The sequence below is a fragment of the Pan troglodytes genome, chromosome 11 (genome assembly GCF_028858775.2).
Source record: "Pan troglodytes isolate AG18354 chromosome 11, NHGRI_mPanTro3-v2.0_pri, whole genome shotgun sequence".
Lineage (NCBI taxonomy): Eukaryota > Metazoa > Chordata > Mammalia > Primates > Hominidae > Pan > Pan troglodytes.
The window spans coordinates 95,569,625-95,577,179 of record NC_072409.2 but is presented as its reverse complement, the minus strand read 5'-3'; the positions used below and the strand labels follow the sequence as shown (position 1 = coordinate 95,577,179).

The 7,555-nt window shown below is 41.1% G+C and overlaps 1 pseudogene; it reads left to right on the top strand.

Annotated features, from left to right (window-relative positions):
* The first annotated feature begins 302 nt into the window (after window positions 1-302).
* Window positions 303-1,241, top strand: LOC129135918 (survival motor neuron protein-like; annotated as a pseudogene).
* The last annotated feature ends 6,314 nt before the right edge of the window (window positions 1,242-7,555 follow it).

Sequence of the window (7,555 nt, the reverse complement as noted above, 5' to 3'; positions counted from 1 at the left end):
ACCACCATCATCTTTGATCAACAGAAGGGAATATATCCAAAAGCTAAGCTAAAATCTCTCTTTCTTTAGGTCATAAATCAACTCTGCAATCAAGACTATGGAGAGTCCGTGCCACGCAGATGGCTTCGAGTTTTATAAATTGGTTAGGTGTGGGGACATGATCAATAGTTTGATGATTTGACTAAGTAAAATGTGCTGAAAAAAATCACCTGTAGGGAGGACTCGGATGACTCTGCACAAACATTCTTGAACTTGAAAATCCAAACTGTTAGTCATATTGAGACTAACAAAGTTAATATATGCCACCAAAGGAGAAGGCTATATCATCTCAGGGAAACAATTTTTGACTATGCTTAGTATTTAGGAAATAATGCATTCATTGAAAGGTAAAACTGGCAGTAGGCTTACGATGGCAATGGGCAGTGCCAGCAGTGGCTGTGGCATCCTGGAGCAGGAAGATTTGGTGCATTTCTAGTGCAGCATAGGCCAGAGTGACGTTTCTGACATTTGGGATGCTACAGCACTGATAGAAGTGGATGATAAAGCTGTGGCTTCTTTTAAACAGGCTCTAAAGAATGATGACATTTGTGAAACCTCAGATAAACCAAAAAGCATGCCTAATAGAAAACCTGCTAAGAAGAATAAAAGCCAAAAAAAGAATACTGTAACTTTCTTGAAGTAGTGGAAAGTTGGGGACAAATGTCCTGCCATTTGGTCAGAAGACATCTGCATTTACTCTGCTACCATTGCTTCAGTTGATATGAAGAGAGAAAGCTATGTTGTGATTTACACTGGATATGGAAATAGAGAGGAGCAAATCTGTCTGATCTACTTTCTTCAACCTCTGTAGCTAATAATATAGGACAGAATGCTCAAAAGAATGAAAATGAAAGTCAAGATTCAATGGATGAAAGTGAGAACTCCAGGTCCTGGAAACAAACCATTTAGCATCAGGTCAGAAGCTACTCCGTGGAATTCTGAGACCACGAAAGCCAGGTCAGGTCTAAAATTCAGTAGCCCACCACCCACACCACCCTGCTTCCCCTCATGCTTGCTGCCTCCATTTCCTTCAGGACCACCAAAAATTCCCCCACCACCTCCCACAGGTCTAGATTTTCTTGATGATGTTAATGTTTTATGGAGTATGCTAATCTCTTGGTACATTAAGTGGCTATCATACTGGCTATTATACAGGGCTCAAGCAAAATTAAAAAGAGGGAGAGTGCTCACGTTCCAATTAATGAGTAAATATGCCATTATTATAAAAGTGAATCTTACTTTTGTAAAATTTTATGGTTTGTGGAAAGCAAATGTTTTGGAATATTTTTAAATTTAAAATGTTAAAAAGTTGAAAGGTTAATGTAAAACAGTATTAAAGACATTCTTATACCAAAACTATTAGATAAAAGGTTGAGCTACATCCCTACTAGAATTCTCATGGTATCAAAGTATCACCTCACCAAAAACTTACTGGTTGGTTGTGTGGAAAAAAATATACTTTTACAATAAAGAGTTCCGTAGGCTCTGATGACATTTTACATCACTAGTAGTCAGAAAAAACAGACATGTTTTCTGACCTGCGATGCGGTATGACCTACGCATACTGCATTGTACACTCTATGACCTGTGAAGTGCTCTGGTCAAAAAACTTTAACTGAAATTTAGTCGGGCCTTTAGATCTAATTTCCTGTTTGCAGGAGATGCTAGGGATAGAGCAACAAGTTAAATGACACCACTAAAGAAACGATCAGACAGATCCAGAATATAGAATGTTATAGAAGATAACTGGCCTCATTGCTTCAAAATATCAGTGTTGCCAAAAATAAAAATAAAAAAAGGTGGAACGGGTAACTCTTCCAGATTAAAAGCTACTTAAGAGACATCATAACCTAATGCAATATGGAATCTTTGATTAAACCTAAGGGGGCTGAGAAAATTTGAATATGGACTAGATTTTGAATACTAGACCCTTATTGCTAATTTTATGAGCTGTGAGAAGGATGTTGTAGTTTATAAAAGAATGCCTTCATTTGCATACTGATTTAAGAATGAGGTGTTATAGTGTCCCTTAAAATGCTTTAAAATGGTTTTGCAAAATGCGCATGAAGCATATATGGCAAAATGTTAATGAATCTAACTGGTGTGTATATGGGAGTTCAATGTGCTATTTTTTCCTATTTTCTGTATGTTTAAAAGTATATATATTTTTTTAAATTAAAAAGGCAACACTGAAACAAGAATAAACAGTTTTCTTCTTATGCTAGAATTGCTACAAATTTGATTATGTAAAAGAAACTTTAAAAAGTTATACTTGGTGTGGGTTTGCTGAATCAGGACAGACCAAAGCTTTCAGTGCCAATAGTTGTCTTCCTCAGAGAAAATTCGACTGGTGCATTCTTCTGGTTTACTGTTATCCAGATTGAGTTTTATTTGATTTGACTTTTTCTTATCAACAGTGCTTTAGAGGACTTCTTCATCTTTTTTTATTGATAACTTACCAGACAACCTAACAGGGAACTATATCTACTATCCAGGAAGCCATCAACACACAGAAAGGCTGAGGAGAATCAATCAGGGACCAAAACATTCCGTGCCACCAGCATATAACCTTGCCCTTCATATACTCCCAACCCAGCCTCAGGAATACTGGCCACAAGGGAAAATCAGCCAAATGCTGGAGCTGAGAATGCGGGTTAGTTTGCTCTAAGTAAGTAAAGGCACAGCTTTAAGTTCTTTGTAGCACTCCACTACACAATGTTTCCTACAACTCTCTGATAAGAATTACCTGAAGCATGTGTGTTAAGCCTGTAGCTTTCTAGGGACAGCCCCCAGAGTCTGGGTCAGAAAGCCTGGAATGGAGACAGCCCTCAGAAATCTACATTTGTGACAAGGAAAACAGAATCCTGATAGCTAAAAGTGCCAAAAGATTGTTGCTAGGATGGCAGCCCCCAAACATAGCTGCACGCTAGAATCACCAAAGGAACGTTCACAATTCAGTAGGACTTACTGAATAAGGATCCCTGGCAGTGGGAACCAGGACTTTATTTTTTACACTCCCACCTTGACTGCATATTAGAATAATCTGGGGAGCATTTGAAGATGCCAGTATCCAAGGCCTCATGCAAAACAACTGACTCAGAACCTCTCAAAGAGGAGTAGTTTGTAAAAGCTCCTTAGGTGATGAAACCAGACCACAGCTCAGCATATGGAAAACACTGAATTGAGTGCTTTAAGATGAAGCTGGGATTATCAGCTTTTAATCTTTATTCTCCAAGCCAGAGCAGCAAAAAGGAACTATACATCGACTTTGGGACCCACTTAGCTGGGCTGGTGCTCCAGGCTGCTCGCTGTGCATAACTTTAAGTTGAACCATTGATTCAGGTCTCTCTAAAAAGCCTATGAAATTCAGATCAAATTAAAAAGTGTCCCATCTGTAATGGGAATAAGGAGGCTGGGAGCCCAGAAATGGTGTTCAGTCCGTCTGCCAGTTAAGGATTTCCATATAGCTTCAAAGAAGTTCTAACCACATGATGACATTGTTGCTCAGGAATGAAGAGATTCTACTACCAGCAAAATGGAAAGGAAATACTCTGGACACAGCAGCTATATTTTCACAGGGTCCTCAGGATAGTGGTCGGCACATGGTAGGCACTCAGTAAATATCTCACGAATGATTCCCATTACCATGGCTAAAACATGAGTCTTTTAAGATGTCTTACGGTGGATCTGTCTCCAACTTCGGAAGAAATTGCCACCACAGTCATCATCATGAATTATGTTACTATGAATAACTGGAACTAGCAGCAAATTGCTTTAATTTTAATGTGGGCCAAATAAGTTCTGCTTAGATATTTAAATAGACTTTACTTAAACATTCTGAAGGATGGAGATTTCAAAGCTGGCACCTCCCTACCTGTGAGGCATAATAATGGTTCCCCAAAGATGACTACTTTCTACTCCCTAGAACCTGTGAATATGTTACAGTACCTGGTAAATGAGCAAAGTTAAAGATTTTGAGCTAGGGAAATGTTCCTAGATTATCTGTGTGGTCCCAAGATAATTCAAGTTTCATTAGAAGATGAAAGAAAGACTGCATGGTGGCTCATGGCCTGCAATCCCAACACTTTGGAAGGCCAAGGCAGGAGAATGGCTTGAGGCCAGAAGTTCAAGACCAGCTTGGGCAACATGGCAAGACCCTGTATCTACAAAAAATAAATTAGCGGGGTGTGGTGGTGCATGCTTATAGTCCCAGCTACTAGGAAGGCTGAGGTGGGAGGATCGCTTGAACCCAGGAAGTCGAGACTACAGTGAGCTGTGATCATGCCACTGCATTCTAGCCTGGGTGACAGAGCAAGACCCTGCCTCAGGGGGAAAAAAAATGATGGAAGACAGACACAGTTCAGACAGAGAGAGTGGAAGAAGCTATGCTTCTAGCTTTGAAGATAGAGGAAGGGGCCATGAGCCAAGGAATGCAGGTGGCCTCTAGAAGATGAAAAAGGTAGAGAAATGGATTCTCCCCCAGAAAAGACACTGGAAGAAATGCAGCCTTGTTGACAGTTTGATTTTAACCCAGTGAAACTCATTTTACACTTCTGACCCCTGAAGTTGTAAGAAAATAAATGTGTGTTATTTTAAGCCACAAAGTTTATGGCAATTTGTTACAACAATAGGAAACTAACACATCACACAATATTTAAGGGAAAAAAATAATTCGGAGAATAATACTGACTACATTAGCATTTCTTTGCGTTTCAACATAGCAAAGGGCTACATTTGTATCCTCTATAAGATGATGTGGCTAGCCACATCCCTTTCAAAACTGTGGTATGGCTTTTAAGAGTATAATGGTGAAATAAAGGTTACTGAGATGCTTGTTATAAATAAAATCACAGACTATACAATAACAATGACCATTTCTATGTGGTATATGTGCCTTAAGAAAAAGTGACATCATTCTAAGGTCTTGTACATGGTAAATAAATGAGTAGAACGTCTGGCTAACCAAGATCACAACTTGGGCTTACTCCAGTGAATGCCCAACACTCTCTAGAGAATGGCTTCCCACGCAAATACCACTCACCAAAGGTGTAAGGCACTGCTGCATAAAGATGACAGTGATGCTCATACTGCATACCCACCCTTCTCCAGAAGGCACTATACAACCATGTTTGAAAGGGTGTGCTCTCACACTGTCCTTCCTATGATTCAGGGCACCATTCATGACATGTTTGTGTAGGCTCAGGAAGTGTGTAGTCATGCAAGGGGGCAAACCAGTGGGTTGAAAAGAGGCTTGAACCTATGACCTCAGCTTCACCAGTGTTACCTCTAGCAATTGAGCTCATCAGGTGGAAATGGGTTCAACTCTATCTGTCCTATGTGGCCCAGCTCTGAGGCAAGAGACCTGGCTCCCTTTCATTCCAATGGGCTGAAAACAGCTTTGAAGGAGCAGCAGTCAGTTACATAGCTGATGACTGCCCTGCAAGAATGTGCACCTGAGGAAGGGCAATGATCACAACAGGCTGAAGACACTCGGGGCTGAATGGCAAACAGTACCAGTGTAATCCTACATATTGGCAAAATTCTCCACCAACTAGAGAATAGAGAATTGTTTCATCAGACTCCAACAGCATCATGACTACCATTTATTAAGCACTTTACTGTGGACCAGGCACAGTGTGCTAAGTGTGCTACAAACATCTAATTTTAACAATCACCTTAAACAGAGGTCCATTGTTCATCTCATCTCACAAATGAGAAAACCAAAGTTTGGGAAAGTATGTTGTTTTAAGGTTATATGGCTAGGAGTGACAGACCTGGCATTCAAAACCAAATCTTTCTGCCTCTAATGTTATACTACCTTTAATACAGTAGCAGAATAAGACATACTTTTAAGGAAAGAGGCAGCAGAGAATTGGCATCAAGGTAGCAACTTACTTGCAAGCCAAGGAAGATATTTATTTACGGCCATTTATTTAATTGGTTCATCATTTTGTGAGCATTTGGTCTACGCTAGGAATTGTGCCCATACGACTTGGAATCACCAAAATATCAAAGGGTATCAGGTAGTAGGACTTGGAGACAGAGTGAAAACCTACAAAATTCCAGAACATGCTCTAACAGGGAGAGGACCTGCCAGCTGAGCAATTCCACCCTGGACATGGCAGCGGCAGCCAGAATGACTTGGCAGGTGACAATGAAGAGGTAGCAACTCAAACAAAGGTGTCAAGTTTGAGGAAAACAAACACAACCTCAACATGCAACAGGCTCAGGAAATGGGGCCAGAGACCCCAAATATGGAATGCGCCCTTCTTGCATGCAGGACTGATGTTCAATACCGGCCTATTCACCTGTTCAACTGATAGGCTAACACGAGGGCGGGGGTGAGGAAGGAAGGGCTGGCTTGGAGACCACATCACCTGCAAAGCCTCTTCAGCAACACTGATAACGCCCTTTAAACCCTGGATCCTGTGGGCCTACCCTTACTATGAGGGAGATGCTCAATTGTTACACACAAAGCAGCAGCTGTCAAGGTTCAGAACACAATATCCCAAAATATGGCGCCTTGGCATACTGAGTATTTTAAACTGAAGGAAACTGACAAAACTCAGAAGCAGAAAGAGCACTCTTTTTGCCACATTTCTCCCATGAAGATTGGTCATTTAAAAAATTTTCTGTGCTGGGTGTGGTGGCTCACGCTTGTAATCCCAGCACTTTGGGAGGCCGAGGCAGGTGGATCACCTGAGGTCAGGAGTTCAAGACCAGCCTGGCCAATATGGTGAAACCTCGTCTCTACTAAAAATATAAAAAGTTAGCCGGGCGTGGTGGCAGACGCCTGTAATCCCAGCTATTCAGGAGGTTGAGGCAGGAGAATCACTTGAATCCGGGAGGCGGAGGTTGCAGCGAGCCAAGATCAGGCCATTGCACTCCAGCCTGGTCAACAAGGCGAGAGTCCTTCTAAAAAATTTCTGACTTACCTCACCTGAAAGGAGGTCAAAAAGATCCTCATTCCAAAGGAGTCCTGCCCTATACCCTGAGGTCAGAAGAATCTGAACAATCAGGCCTTGCTAAGTGCCCCCAGTTTATTACCATTAGGTCATACCGCCTTTATGGATACTTCGGTATGACTGTCCATTCTTCATCAAAGTTAAGCATAAAAATGGAGCTTCCTCTGGGTCTCTTGGACCTTCATTTCTAATGGCTCCCATGTCACATAAAACTTTGGTTGAATCTGCTCTGCTTCTCTCTTGTTAATCTATTTTTAATGTAGGGGTATCAGCCATGAACCTTGCAATGGGTGAAGAAAGATATTTTTTCTACCCTACACAGCCCAACCAAAACCATATGCATCATAAGTGCGTATGATAAAAGTGATGGAAAGAGAAATCTGAAGGTATACTTTCAGTTCCACATGTCCCAAAGTGTTTTCCTCGAAACTACAGTGACCACATGCCCTGATTTGCCAAAGACAGCTTTGATTTATTCATGTTGTCCTGGGATGATTATTAATAGTGTCCCATTTCCTTCTCAAAAATGTTCCAGTTTGCCAGATCTAGTG